Here is a 16503-nt window from a genome sequence, read left to right on the forward strand (position 1 = left end):
CTGAATTGTGTACCTTACAAGCAACCATTGTATCACAGTTAAAAATAACAAACATACAAAATATGCTTTCGTAGGTCTTTGGGATAAATTCCTACAAGTAGGGATATTATATCACAGTAAACACAATAGTTTTGTGAAGATTTGGCAAATTCCCCTCCATGAGTATTTTATGTATTTTTATTGTCACCTCAGTACGTGAGAGAGACTGAATTCTCTTCATCTTTTCTAATAGATTGATGCCATGCATTTTAGTGGGTGAGAAATGCTACCTCAGTTTCTTTTATTGTGGGCATATTTAAATACTTAATATTTAAGAGCTACTTTTATGTCCCATTTTTGTAAATTTTCCTTTCCTATCTTTGCTCATTTTTTCACTGGTGAGAACTTTTGGGTTTGGGTTACAAACCCTGCTGAACCATTAAGTTTTTCCACTAATGTTTAAAGTTTCTCCAAAAATCAAAGATGCTAGCCCACTGTCTGTTGTATGTATTAAAGATGCCCTCCCCGCTTTGTCCATTTCCTTTGATCTGACAGGTACTGTGACTTTGTTTTATTCAGACAACTCAGCCGTAGATTACCTACAAGTCTTTTTCTCCCTAATTGTCTTGGCTATATGTTCCTTTGCCCTTCTTTAATTATTTGTATAAGATCCGGGTCTGTCTCTGTGAATAAATTATAGACTTGTAGAATTGTAAAACAATATGTAGAGGATCCTAGTCTAGCTGAATTATGATATCATCCTGTAGAAATTAAGTAGCCTGAAGCTGGACACTGGAATGTTGTTTGTACTCTGAACATGTGTTTCTCTTCAAGGGAAAACTTGTTTTGAAAGAAAGTGATTCTCCGTGTTGTTTTCAGGATAAAATTAAAAGGATGTTTTTCAGTAAAGAAGGCCAAGAATTAGAGGGTCATTGAAGGGAAGAGGGTTATTTGTGTTTATTTTTAAACTAAACATGGTCTGAATATTCAATAGTCAGTGTTGCTCTTTCTGTCATGGGCAGAGCTCACAGCCTTCACGCACAGGACCCGCAATCAGTTTAGCTCCTGGGTGAAAGAAATATGAGTTCTGAATTAAAATTGTCACAGACACAACATAGGATAACAAAAGGAAGGTTTATCAAACACTGTTGGCTCTGTAATAAGTGAGCACTATAACTGCATTATTAATAGGCCTCCAGTTTGCTTCCTTGAGTACATAAATTTGTCTTCGTTGCTGGAAGGCTCCCTTCCTCAATCTTCCTGGTCTCGGTACACATATTAATTGATTGTTCCTGCTTGCTTTGGTTTTCTTTTATGACCTTCATTGCCTGACAAGTTTCTATAGTTATCGGTCCTGTCATCTTGAATACAGGCTTTGTTAAGTGCCAGGAATTTTTCTTTCTGCTATGTCCCAACTTTGCAGAGTACTTGCTACATTGATGGGCTGAGTTAAGTGTTTGCTCGTTCAAAAAATGCCCTGTATTTGCTCATGGATATACACACTTCTTTTCAATTTACCCAAAGACTCAGTCTAGTTCCGTGGTTGCTCTGAGTTAGGAGGCAGGCTCTTTAGTGAGAAAGGGCAGCTTGGGCTTGGGCCGCAGTGGTGGAGAAAGAGACGAGGAGAACTGGTAGTTGATGGAAGAAGAGGTGTGTGGCTGACTCCTGAAAGTCTGGGAGATTAATTGAAGTAAGTGTCATGATGGCCACTGTAACAGTGTCGGGAAGCCACTTACGTCTTCGGTCATTAATGTGCGAAGGGACAGCAGTGCCTTTTGCAGGTACATTATTATTGTGTATTTTACTATATTTATTTGAGGCTCTTAGTCTTTTTGTGAATGGTTTATAGGAGTTTTTCGTAAGTTAGAAGACAAAGAATCTCCATTCTGTCATTTGTTTTTTACCAAACAGAGTAGTTGACTTTGTCATGTTCTAAAGAGAGTCTTTTACCTCCTAACTGGTTTTAAAGGTGTATTTAGAGGTTGCAAATGTCAATGCGCTGATCATTTTTCTCACCTCCTGGGGTGGTGGCTTGGTGGTGGCTCTTGCATTTTTACAGCTACAAAATGATGTCATGTAAATGATTAATAACTTGTTTAAAACCCAAGCTCATCTGAGTAGCTGCACTCGTGGCAGTGCATCTTCACACGTGTACTTTCACCCTTCTTGTTAATCCTGTGTTCATCGTGTTGGATAGTTTAACTCTCCTTTTAATTTTGTTTTCAAATTGACTTTATCATTGTCACTTTATACAATCAGCGTTCATATGGATTTATTCACCTATTTACCAGCTCGCTTTTCTCATAATTTTTTTCTTTGTTTCTCTGGTTTTGCTATTTTCTTTCCTAAAGTTTTGCTACTTTCTTTCCGAATCTGAAAGGGAGGGTTGATACTAGGGCTTGAACTCGGGTCCTCTAGCTCCCTCAGCTTGCCTGCTCATGGCTGATACTTGACCATTTGATCCATGCCTCCAGTCCAGCCTGGCTTTTTGCTAGTTTTGGAAATGGGGTCTTTCGGCCTTTTCTTCCCAAGCCTCAAGTCTCAGTCCTGCTGAGTAACTGAGGTGATAGACACGAGCCCCTGGGCTAATATTAATATTTTTAGCATAACTTAGTGACAGTCTGACCATTTTTTTTAATAATGCCTATTATTTTAGTCTCATTCTCAAAAGACAGTATTGTAGAGTCACTAATTTTAATGAATAATTTTCTTGATGATTGTGAAAATAGCTCAGGTTCTGATTTTATTGAGAAATCTACTGACATTCTTTTTAGAGATCTTTAGTGTGTCAGTTACTCTTTTATGAAATAATTCTACTTCTTAGTAGATGCTGTCTTTATAGTTGTGTTTTCTTCATATTACAATTAACAGTATTCCATTACTTTATAACAACAGTCAGAAAACGTTTCCTGTAAAAGTTGAGCTGCTAAATAGTTTATGTTTGCAGGCCAATAAATCTTGGTGACAACTAGTCAATGCTGATATTGTAGCACACGCCATCCACAAATAATATGTAAAAAAAAAAATGGAGTGAGGCTCTGTTTCACTGTCAGTGGAAGCAGGCGGAGGGCCTGCTCTGGACTGTGGTCAGAAACTATCTATATACTGCCTTTTCTGGCTAGTGAAAAAGCTATCCTTCCTTAGCTCTCTTGCTTCTGAGTATTAGCACATTTCTAAGGTTTTTATCTTTATAATACACATATAGGCAGTTGGATATATTTGTGTGCTTTAAATTATATATTCCGGCCCTAGCTATAAAAATAGGAAGAAATAGCAAACTTACCTTCTTTTAAAAAATTTTTATTGTACAGGAGATGTACAGAGGGGTTAGTTAGCTGAGTCAGGAATAAGTACATTTCCTTTTGAACAATGTCACCCCCTCGCCCATTCTCTCCCAGTTTTCCCCTCCCAACTTCCCTTACCCCAAAGTTGTGTAGTTCATTTCCAACATAGTGTCTAGGGTTTTACTGCTGAATTGGTTCACCCTTTGCCCCATCATTGTTGTTGTTTTTTTATTCTCACCTTATTATTTGTTAGTGATATCACTTCAATCTTGTTAAAGTTTGTAGCTTTAACAATAAAATTAGTCATCTTGTGAGTCCGGCGACCTTAAAAATTACGGTAGGTGTGCTCATCATTCAAAATAACATTTATCGAAATGAACCCTAGGTAATGAAAACGAGGTTTGCTTGTTTTCCTTTTTTTGTTTTCTTTTTGTCCTCTTTGTTCATTTTATCCGTCTTTGGGAGTGTTAGGGGAGGCATAGAAATGGCAGGAAGACGGATGAACAAATCCAGCAGTGGTACTCGATGGACACTATGTTGAAAAGGAACTATACAACTTGTGGGTGGAGACGAGAGGGGAAAACGGAGAGAGGGAGGGAAGGGTGACATTGTCCAAAAGGAAATGAGCGCTACCTGACTTCTATAACTGCAATCCCTCTACACATCACCTTTATAGTAACAGTTTAAAAATGTTTTAAAGTCAGAGTGGAGCTGAGATGTAAACTTGGATAATTTGTGTTGTTAATAGCTTTATCATACTAATGTCTTCGGCTACTTCAACAAAGTACATTGGATAGAAGTTTCCTCAGAGTTCTGGAGGCTGGGGAATCCAGTATCAAGGCACACAGCTGGTGGATTCCAAGGTTGTCCGGAGCCCATTCCTCCTAGACTGGGTCTTGTAGGGAAGTCCTCGAATGGTGGAAGAGACAGACATCCTTTTCCTTTTGTAAGACCCCTGATCTCAGCACGTTTTACTCTCGTTATCCATGCGTCTCCCCAAGCCTCCAACTCTGAGTCTTGATACGAGAGATGAACAATTATAAAAGTGGAAGAGCCCAATCTGAATGTAGGTATGAACATTCCAAGTAATACAGCAGGCCAGCTTCTAAACATTACTACCATAGATAATAAGTTTTACAAAGTGAATTTGAACAAATACATCGATGAAACTACTGTAATATTTTTACCTCAGTCTGAAAAATTAAGAAACATTTACAAAATCCAGGGAAACAAGGATGTTTTCTTAACATGAAAAGTGGATATCTTAGATTAATAGCCCATTTTATCCTAATGCAGAAATGTAACAAATATGATTGCTATTACTAATTCCAGTTAATTTTGTTCTGAAAGCTGAGAACAGGGCTGTTGAAAATGATTGATATATATATATATATATATATATAATTACATCTATGTGGGTAGGTAGAAAGGAAGAATCGCTCACGCTGTATAGAGGCGTCAGTCCCAGCCTCGTGTAGGTACCCGGGTTCCCTAATCCCTTTCTTCTGGTGGCTCACAGGTCTCCTGGCTATTGAGTGACACGCAGCCCTGTTGAAAGCTCATAGGGCCTTCCGTCTGTCTCCAGCACCTCTGAGAGATCTTTTTCCCTCTTTCTTTCCATTCTCCTCTAATTTTTTTCATTTTATTTTATTGTAAAGGTGATGTAAAAAGGGGTTACAGTTATAAAAGTAAGGTAATGAGTACATTTCGAATACTGTTACTCCCTCCTTCATTTTCTCCCGTTTTCCCTCCCCATCCCTGTCTTCCCGCACACACACACCCCGTTGTAAAGTTCATTTTCAACATAGTGCCTACTGAGTGTGTATTTTTTAGTGAATATGAATTGAGGGTAGGAAGATGACCACAAGGAAGAAGGATGAGAAAAACACTGGAAACAACAAAACAAAAGGGCTGGGACTATGGCCTAGTGGCAGAGTGCTTGCTTCATATACATGAAGCCCTGGGTTCGATTCCTCAGCCCCACATATATAGAAAAAGCTGGAAGTGGCGCTGTGGCTCGAGTGGCAGAGTGCTAGCCTTGAGCAAAAAGAAGCCATGGACAGTGCTCAGGCCGAGTTCAAGCCCCAGGACTGGCAAAAAAAAAAAAAAAAAAAAGTTTTAAGACCTACTCTGCTTCATTTACCACCAGGAATTTATCATAGTACAAAAAGATTTTTAACAAGCATTAAGGAAATATTAGCTATTCTTGAGAAACTCATCTGTGTTAATTTGTCAATTAGCCATTTCTAGTGATTATTTCCTGTCACTTGGAGTATAATTAAGCTTTAGATATATCTAGTTTGAGCTTAGGTTGGGTTGCTATTGGGCACAGTGATGCGCTGTTGCACGTAGGAAATCACGGTTCTAATTTCTCTTAAATGCTAGGAAGACAAAGTGTCAGCTAAGAAACAGTAGCTGTCTACTCCAGGTTCAGTGAGGAAAGATAGACCTGCAGCTGTGGCTGGGAAGCGTTTTCATACACGGAGAAGCGATTGTTCTAGCGCCAGAAGATGCCGGGCCTCCGGGAAGGGGTCCGTTGTCCAGTTTAGCTGGAGCACACAGTTGGCAGGGTCACTGCAGGGTCAGGATGCCTGTAAAGCAAGGCCTTGGGTGTCAGCGTGCTTGGGTTTATTTTACAGGAAATTGAGAAACCAAATTGAAAATCAAAAGGTCTGACCAAGAAGACTGTTATGTAAAGCATGTCACGTAAGCACCTTGCCAAATGGTCTGGGCTTTCTTGTCTTTCCAGTTACTAACCCCTTTGGAAATACTGTAGGTCAAATTTGTCCCAGGATATTTCAAATCAACAGATCATTTGTGTAAGGTTAAAATTCCACTTGATCATATTGGGGGAAAATACACATGCGGCTCCAAAAACAACATTTGCCCTTTCTCATTCAACAGTTCCGTACCTTGCTGACTTTCATAAGATTCCAAAAACGCTCAGATTTCAAAGGAAAACCAAGGCCTATTATCAGGTTTCCATGTTAAAAGTTATTTAATTTAATAAACTATGTTCATGAAAAAAAACAAGTTGGGTTACAGAAAAAAAAAATAGGCCATCATGAGACCTTCTCAGTATTTTTTAAAACCTGATTTTGATAACAAATCTAAGGAATAAACATTAATGCTGCTAAAATGAGTGGAGGGGAGTCTGAGGGCCGGTGGCTCCCTCCTATAAGCGTATCCAACCCGAGAGCCTGAGATGGGAGGACTAAGAACCAAAGCCAGCCTGGGCAGACAAATCCTTGAGACGCTTCTCCAATTAACCAACAAAAAGCCGAAGTGGGGCGTTGATTCAAGTGGTACAGTGCAGGCCTTGAGCGAAAAGGCCAAGTGGAATAGGAGGTCCCGAGTTCAAGCCCAAAGTACCAACACACGCACACCCAACTGAGTAGGTACTAATATGACCCAGTGCTCGTGACTCACAGAATGCTAAGACACCTTGCAGTACTCATTATGGCTCCCTCATGGTGCAGTCATGAATCGACAGAACATCGTAAGGTAGTCTCATACTTAAAGCCTGTAGACCAACTGTTTCGGGTAGCAAATACGAGGAACGATGGGGTGTATAAGGAACAACACTATGGGAATCCTTTAAGACAGAATACCTGTTTTTCCCACCCATTAGTAGCAGGAAAAAGAATGATAAAGGAGAAAATATATGTATTCATAATAAATTAGCATTACTAACTGGCTCGGTCCACCATTTTAAGCGTAGGATGCTCAGCTCCGTGGAGCCAGGAGAGGGCTATTAGCGGACAGGTAAATGGCCACGGCGCTCCAGTGAGGACCGCAGGGCAGGGCCTCCGGCTGGCCTTGGGTACCGCGTTAGCGCATCAGGTGCCGTCAGTCACCCGAGCAGCTGGGCACAGAGGCTGTGACGCCAGCCTGCTTGTGGACCTGGGCTCATTCGTGTCCTGGCATCCCTTCAAAGGAAGGGTGGATTTTGCCACCTGCTCCCGTGAAGACAGATACTCATCCTCGTGGTGAGTAAAACCTGCAAGGCACAGCCCTTGCCAACGGGCGCCATTTTCCCAAGTGCCCCCTGTCCCTGTCCTTGCTCAGTTTGGGGAGCACACTACTTGTGGCAAGCAGACAAGGTCCGGCGAAGAGCTGCTCTTCTTCCAAAAGACGGACTCTGAAGCTGACGTGGGAGTCAGTGTAAGGCTTAAAGCAGACAGCACTTGTAAGCTGTAATTCTATTTCGAATAGAATGGTCCCCTAATACAGTGTTTGTGTCTTCCCATGCCCCACTTTCCCGAGTCCACTGGGCCTCACACCTTGTCTGATCCAATTCAAACAAAAGTTGATTTTTTTGTTGGTCTTTTTTTTTTTTTTTTTGGTAGGGAGGAGAAATTATGAGCAATTGTTTTCATTTAAATTCTAGTCGATGGTATTAAGGAAATGTGATTTTGAGTGAGGTGACAATATGTTCATTTGTTAGGAAAAAATCCTAACTCCTTTGAGACATGGATTGAAGCATTTTGTTCAAATAATATTGTATCTTCCATATGCCTTAAACTAACAGGAAAAACAAGAGAAGGCTCGAGCAGAGGCCTGAGTAGCAAAGGCGGCTCAGCTCCTTGCCAAGGCTCATGGGTTGTCAGCATACACAGCACACTCTCATTTTTCTGTTTGTTTGGAAATTTCCATTAGGAAATAATGCAGGCTACCACAAGAGAAAATCCATAATATGGAGGGAAAATGTGAGAGATAAAATAAAACCTTTCTTCCGAGCCTTCGTAAATGCTGCTAAGCCAGACGCTAAACTTTCTCAAAGGCAAACACTGGCATGTAGAAACATTTAAAATCATGTCATTTAAAAATAGTAACATCACTAGCTGTGTTATAGAAGAGCATTTTCTTGTATCTCCAAATTTAAAACAGAAACTTTTGAGGTTGCCCAATAATTTTTTAGAGTAAAATGAAAGTTATTTCTAATGATTAAATTAATTGATTTTGTTTCTTAAGACTTTACCTGTATGCTTGATTATTTCCTTCAGATGGGTACCTCAGGGTATAATTACTTCCCAACAGGAACTATTTAAGCCTGATACATCTTCCGGTTCTCCCCTATATTTTCCTTTAGTACTTTTGTGCTTTCGGGTCTGACATTAAAGGTGGGAAGGAGAAAGAAAGAATATTGAGGTGTGAAGGGATTCAAAGTATGTTACTTATAACTAAATCTGTGTATCATCATATGAATGTATCATAAAGTTATATAATATACATAATAAAGTTATATAATAAATCAAACTTTACAGTGCCCAGTTTTCCTATATAATACCTGTCATTATTTAACAAAGTTTTTATTTTTCGTTTGTTTTTGCGGAGGCTAGGGCTTGAACTCAGGGCCTAGACACTGTCCTTGAATCTCTGTGCTCAAGGCAAGCACTCTACCACTTGAGCCACAGCGCCACTTCTGACTTTTTCTGAGTAGTTTATTGAAGATAAGATTTCACGGACTTTTCTGCCCTCCAAACCATGATCCTCTAATCTCCACCTCCTGAGTAGCTAGGATGACAGGCGTGAGCCACTGGGCTTCCATTTTTTACATAAGCCTTCATCAAGACTAATTGTAGCATATTAAAAATAGAACCTTAAGATGGGCACCAGTGGCTCACGCCTGTCATCCTAGCTACTCAGGAGCCTGAGATTTGCGGATCAGGGTTTAAAGCCAGCCCGGGCAGGAAAGTCCCTGAGACTCTGATCCCCAGTTAAGCACTCAGAACCTAGACGTGGATCTGTGGCTCAGAGTGGTCGAGTGCTAGCCTTGAGTAAAAGAGCTCGGGGACAGGGCCCAGGTTCTGAGTTCAAGCCCGGTCACCACCACCAACGACAACAAAAAAGAATGGCTAGTTTCAAACTAGTTGTTACTGGCATAGGAAAGTACTTGATGTCTCTTACACAGTTAGCTTATTCAATTTATATTAATTTATTTAACTGATCTTGAGTTTTCTCAAAAAGTGTCATAGCCTGTTGGAGTCGCTCAGTTTCAAAGGTGTGATGGAACAATGACTTGACTCCTCCTTCTATGTCTAGAATATAGAAAGGTGACGTTAAACATTAATTTGACGATAGTGGCATCCATCTGAGCTCTCGGGAAAGCCGGCACCCCCACCCCCACTCTGCTCAAACAGGGCCATTGCTGGCTTATGCCAGATTGTGTTTGCAACACGGAGTCCTGTTACACGCAGGGGCATTTGACTTCACAGTTGCAGATCAGCTTCGGTAGCGGGGACGGAGAGAGGAGCTGTGGGAGCCGGGGTTTCTGGGGAGACAAACGTGCTGTGTTGATCACACCCCTCCCAAGTGGCTTCAGAGGAGCCAGGGTGGAACTAGCACTCGGAGCAAAGCTCCAGAAGTTCCCACCGGGCAAATCCACATCCGGCTAGTCTAGCAGTTTCACATGGGGGGCATCGGGGAGGTGGCTGGCCCCCCACTGTCCCTTGTCACCAGGCTCTTGGGAAAGAGAGACTCCGGGAAGCCCCCCTGGAGCTGAACTGTGCAACCCGGAGACCGTGCTGCGCTCTGTCTGTGTGTGTCAGGAGGGGGGGACCCTCTGCAGTGGCCTCACTCCTGGTGAGGTTCCTAACCCGGGGGAGGGTGGCAGAGCAGCTCCCTGGGGACCAACAGGCGCCCCTCGGCACCCTGGGACCTGGAGGAGATCTTGTCTCCGCGAGTGGCTCTCCGGAGGGCAGGGGACCTAGGGCCTGAGGAAGCTCGGGTGGGGGTCCAGGCTGTCCCCTGAAGAGCTCACCCCCTCGGGCTCGTGATTTGCAAGGCAGATTCAGGACGACACTGATATTCTTGGAGGGAAGCTCTGAGCCTTCGGGCTGCTTTGTCCACCGAGCGGTCCTCTCCTCCCTCCAGCCCCAGCCACCGTGACCCGTACAGCGTGTCTGCCATGCTGGAAAGGACTTTCCTCCTCCTCACTGACCTTGCCATCTGTACCGTCCCGACAGGACCTGGGAATATGTTAAAAGCGGACTGTGTCCCCGACTGATGGTCAAAGATAACGGAAACAAGGATGATAAGTAGGGTGAGAAGGAATTGGTAGCAAATACAGGGGCAAAAGCCCGAAAGAACCTTCTCTCCTCCTCTTCCTTCTCCTCCTCCTTCCCATTTCGTCTTCTTTTAATTGACCTCGAGCCTTGGTACTTTCTTGGCTTCCTTGCTTTGCCACTTGAGCCCTGCTCCAGCTCAGCACTTCGCTGGTTAATAGGAAACAGGGTCACCAGGGATTTTCTAAGCAGCAATCTCGAGGTCCTGAGTAGCTCGGCTTCCAGGCCAACGTCAGGTGCCTGGCAGGCTGTCATTTCAGAGACTCCAGTGTGACTGGTTGAATAAGCAGCAGCTTCACTGTTCTCTCACGAGTAAGGAAACGCCCTAAGGCGTCAGGAAACCCCAGAAATGGGCTAGGTAGGAGCAGACTCTTCAGAACTGCCAGCAGGGGAAGAAAATGATGCGGGAGAGGAGAAGAAGGTGTGGAAAAACTCCACAGATACTGAGAACACGAGAGCTTTGTTCACCATCAAATGAGTAAATATCTTAGAGGGATAGGTTTTGAGTTGGATTCTATAAATGTTCATTTTACTCATCCTTGTCATGAACATAAACTGGGGCTTGCTAACCCCCAGCCATCTTCACAGGGGGCTGCACCCATGGTAACTCGCCCCCCACGGGCGATTGGTTCCATTTCCCCACCCCCCACCCTCTTTGTAGCCAAGGAATTTGAAAAGAGGCCACTATTCCATATATCCCTACCCTTGTTCTGTGGTTGGTAAAAAGATACAGCGCACAGTGATGGACAAAAGAGTTTGCTACATGGTGATTATATAGCTCAGAGGAGTTTGCAGAGACTAATTGGTAACAGTAGCTACAAATTTGTGAGGCTAAAAATTGATACTTTACTTTGTTAACACTATGTAAAATGAAGACCCACCAAAAATGTGTTATCCCTCATCTGTCTCTGTCATTTCAGTCTTCCTTTGATTTCTATTATATACAGTTTTGTCACGAACCTGGTTTGATTTGGTACAATTACAAAGTAATTGGGAACCACCAATGATTACGTTTTGACAGCATCCACATATTTCTCAGACACTATTGATGGTTCTCATGTTGGCTTTGAGGCTGTTCTCTCTCTCTCTCTCTCTCTCTCTCTCTCTCTCTCTCTCTCCCTCCCCAAAGTTGGTGCCCATTTCTTATGATGACAGAAGTTGGTGCCCATTTCTTAGGGTGACCCTGACTCTCCTTAAAGGCAGGTGAGCAGGGTTTAGGAGATGGGGAATGTTGGTTTCATGGTGAGCTGTGTTGGGGCTGCCCTCGGGTGTTTTAGAGGGGTAGACAGGGGAGACCGGTGGGCGGCTTGGCTGACAGCCGGGCCCCTTCCCTTTGTGTCAGGCTGCCTTGAAAGGGGAGCTGTGGAGCCCGCCGCTCCTTAGCAAGCAGCTGGGCTCTCGTGGCGGCCCTGCCCGCCCCGGCCACCGTGGAGAACCCCATACCAGCTGCAAGGGACGCTCCGGCCGTGACCCCCGTGAAAGCATGACTTCTGCTTCAGGAATCTCAAGCCCAGTCATGGCCGTTCCAGACAGCGTCTGCCGGCCCTGGGAGACTTGGCTTTGGCCATGCCCGGTGTCAGTGAACGGGCGGTGACCCTGGCCGACCTGCAGCCTCCTCAGGGACCCAGCAGCAGGACCAAGTCTCTGCCTTGAGAGCCTGGTGCCCTGACCTGGTCGTCGGGACTTGGTTCTAAGCTTCTGGGTTGGAAGCCCACCTGTAAGCCGCTGGCATTCAGAGCTCGGGGCTTCGAACACAGAAAGCCACAGCCCTTGCTTCTCTCTACAGATCTAGCAAGGAGAGCCTCCGCCAAGCAGTTCCGACGCCATGGTTAAGAAGGTGATTGTTGGAAGCAAACTGCAGGTGCACTCGTCAACTTTCTCTCTTAAGGGGTCGTGTTCTCGGAACCCCCAGGGCAGACCTGAAACCTTGTTCAGCACTGCAGCCTGCATAGGGTTTCGATCACAGAGGTGCCTCTCTGTGACACAGCTCAATTGCAAAGTCAGGCATAATAAGAAATGAACAGTGACAACTAGCAACAATAAGCTGCTGAGATAGAATTATAATAACATACTACCAGAGAAGCTGCTTTCACTCTTTCACTTAAAGGAAGCACTTCATGGCTTCTTTTTGGCACGTGCAAATTACAGACATCATGACTCCTGGTTGTGTGTCAGTCAAATCAGTGTTGCTTGAACACAAGCACCGTGATTCCACGGCAGACAAGGGGATAACTGAGCGTTAGTTATGACCAGTGCGCACGAAGCCGCGTGGAGTGGAGGGCCAGGTGAAAGGCGGTTTCAAGTTCTGGGCAGAAAAAAGCAGGAATGTGTGAGATTTCATCATGCCACTTGGAATGGTGTACAATTTGAAACATGTGAGTAGTCTAACTGGAACTTTCCACTCAATATTTTTGGACCACGGTCACCACCAGTAACTGAAACCACAGAAAGTGAATCTGTGGATGTACATGTGCCCGCCCTGCCGAGTCATTCATTCCAATCCATTCTCCCCCACTTCCTAGGAGAAGTACCAAACTTTATTTTGAAACTTAATTTACTTTTACTTGAAAACTTAATTTATGCAATAATGTCTAACAAAATAAGAAACAACACAATCCTTTGTTTACCCTGTGGGTCATTATGAATAACACACTTTGAAAAAGAAGATACTGTAATAAAAAAAAAAAAGAGACCTAAATTCCAGATGTTGCTGGCTCGTGCCTGTAATCCTAGCTACGTAGGAGGCTGAGAGCCGGGGGTTGAGGTTCAAAACCTCACTCAGGGAAGGAAAATCCCTGAGACTCTTACCTCGAGTTAATCAACAAACACCACGAAGTAGAAGTGTGACTCGATTGCTATACCACCATCGTTCCATATAAAAGCTTAGGGACAATGCCTGGGTCCAGAGTTCAAGAGAAAGAAAAAAGGAAGAAAAACAGAGAAGGAAAAGGAAGGAGGAGAAGGAGAAAATAAATGGAGGGAGAGAGAAAGAAAGAAGATGGAATCACTCACGTCACGGACAGGGATGGTCTATGTTTAGTAAGACAGGAAATGACTTACAGACAGCATCCCCCACTGAATGCATCTGCTTTAGGCACACAGGCTTTTTAATTAATTAACTATACGAGAAGGAGAGGATTTTGTGGCTTCCAAATGGGAAGAGAATTTGTTTCCACGTCCAGTGGGATCATCAACCATCAGACTGCGCCGGGAGCTTCAAGGCCAGGTGCCGCCTGCCCTCGTCTGGCTCTTCGGTCTCCGCGGAAGCTCCGGTCTGGTGGCGCCGCCTTCCTCCGTTTTCTTGGCCCTGGATCTTCTGCAGCCGCTGCTGCGGCCTCCACACCGGCACTGGCTGCGGCTGCACCTTGCATTTTTGTTGCCGGTGGCGGTGGTCGCGGGGCGAGAACCCAGAACCTGGGCGCTGCCCCTGGGCCTCTGTGCTCCAAGCTGGCGCCCTACGGCTCCACGTCCAGGTCCTGAGTGGTCAATGGGAGACGGCTCTGCCCTGGCTGTCTCCCCACCGCCACGCGCAGACCTCGGCAGACAGGCGTGGGCCGCCAGCACCTGGCTTTCCCTTTGCGTTTTTGTGACTTAGAAATATTTTCTGAAACCTCATAATCCAACCGGTAGCGTCTCCAAGTCTCCCGGTCTGCCTGGTTAGTTAGGGCCTGGTTCTGGATTCGGCTTTGGCTCAAGGGGACGTGCTGGCTGGTTGAATCCTCTAGCTAGATCATCCAGGAGGCTTCAGTTGACATCAACCGTGTGTTCGCGAGAGCCGCACCTTCAGTTTAAGAAGTTTTCCTTCGCACTCATTCGCAGCTTGGCTCACTGGCAAGAAGGTGTAGTTTCTCAGCCCATCTGAGCTTCCCCCCGGCTTTCCGCATCGCGTGCCTTCCTCACGAACCACATCTAGCTTGTTTACTCGTCTAACTTCAAGGGAGAGCCATGTAATTTTCCTTTCACTTAATACTTCAAAGGGCATTGCAGGATTACTATCTGGTCTGGTTTTACTATTATGACTCAATGAGTAGGGAGGCCCAAAGACAGGGAACAAGATGGGGTGACTGACTAATGGAGCGGCCAGAAGGCACACAGTATTTATCTACTACGTTCTCAATCGTACATGAATGTGGCACCCCTAAACCAGAGCTTATCAACCATCACAGATCATCATAGCTGATACCATAATAATGAAAACGAAAAGCCGTGACTACTGTGAGGCTATGATTCAGAGACACAAAGTAAACACATTATTGGAAAAATTACCAATATGTTTGTTTGATGTGGGGTTACCACTGAGGTTTAATTAATAACATAGTATCTGCAAAGTAAAATCCAGTAAGGCATAATAAAACAGTCTGCCTGCCTTGTAAGATAGCTAGATATATTGAAATAAACAGGATGATGTAAGTGATGTACAAGTACTGTCATTTTATAGGAAAGATTTGGGCAGCCATAGATTTTGGTATCCCTGGGGTCCTGAAGCAAATCACACATCAATATCAAGAGATTACTGTATATTTCCTAAAGCATTGACTGCTGAATGCCCTTAGAAGTAGCTAGTAAAGATAACCAAAGTTAGAGTCCACTCATGAATGACTCACGTCCAATAGTATTTACTTTAAGACAGGTGTTTTATTACACCTGATTATCACAATTCTCAGGTGTTGCAGAAAAATCTACCTCTTTCAGACTGTAGATGGAAATAACTGTGAAAAAATGATGCAGTTATCTTCCAGTTTGTGCTAAACACACTGCTTTATTTTTACAGCCCACGTCTTTCATGAGGATACGAATTGTTAAGAGGCAGTCTTGTTTTGCTTTTCAAAGACGTTTTGTAGAGATTTTTCACTAATGTGAATCTGATTTTATCTACTCAGTTCTGTATAGATGAAGTAAATATGTATGATAAATTTAAAAAAACCATTAGGTATTGCTGGGCACTGGGGCTCACAACTATAAGCCTAGCTATTCAGGAGGCTGAGATCTGAGGATCAAGATTCAAATCCACCTCAGGCAGGAAAGCCCATGAGACTCTTACTTCCAACTAACCACCCCCCCCCCCAAAAAAAAGGAAGTGGAACTGTGGCTGAAGTAGTAAAATGCTAGCTAGCCTTGAGCAAATTAACTCAGAGACAATGACCAGGTCCGAAGTTCAAGGGCCAGTACTAGCAAATAATAATTAATAATAATAAAATAGATGTTTTTTTTCCTCTATCCTAGTTAGATAAGCTATGAGTCAAGTGGTCTTTATATTAAATAATTGGTTATAGACATAGGGAAATGAATATCTGAAACAAGTGTGAATGGGGGGATCTAGAGGGGGCAAATGACTGAAAAGGGGCCAGGAGACAAATGTAATCAGAGGACTCAGAGTCTGATAAAGGAGCTGAGCAATGAGAACTGCGTCTGTGAGAAGGGGTAAGACTCGATGGAGGAGAATGACGGAAGGAGAGACTTAGCAAGAAGCACTGGGCACGTCGAGGGGCACCTGAAATTGCAGCCCCCTTGCAAAGCCTTTGGGAGACTAGAACTTTTAAAAAACGTCGTGTGTAGAAAAGCAGTTAATCAAGACCAGCAACCATATGCATGCCTTCCACATTTTAATCAAAAATGAAATGTGTATCATTTAATTATATGGAACCACAAACGACCACCATGGACACTTGAAGTCATTTATTCAAGGCATTTTTATATAATCTTGCAACTACAGAATAGGCATGTAATAATAGAATATATGAAAGCAAAGAAGAATAGAAAGCCAGTGTTTGGGCTGTATAACAAAAGCTCTTCAAAAATGTTACAAATAAGATTCCTGGAAATTGGGGGAGAAACTGAAACTTCATTATGAAACATTAAATATCAAATGACATGTCATTTAGTTTGCAACAAGCAGGTATATATTAATTACATGTCCATATCCTGTGAGCTAAGACTTAATGCATTTTACATTCAAGTTGAAATAATTCAGCACCATTTTAGTTTCAAGGATAAATGAAATTCTTTCTGTTTGAAAGTGGTCCAGGATTTTGCATAGCTGGGAATGAAATATAATTTTTGTTGAACGTATTGATGGTGTACATAACTTTAAAAAATAAAAAAATATACAAAGGGGCACTTTTATCAGTTTAAAATTCTGTTAGTATCAAACAAGTTATTTTTAAAACAAAGTA

This window comes from Perognathus longimembris, chromosome 5, assembly GCF_023159225.1.
Source record: "Perognathus longimembris pacificus isolate PPM17 chromosome 5, ASM2315922v1, whole genome shotgun sequence".
Lineage (NCBI taxonomy): Eukaryota > Metazoa > Chordata > Mammalia > Rodentia > Heteromyidae > Perognathus > Perognathus longimembris.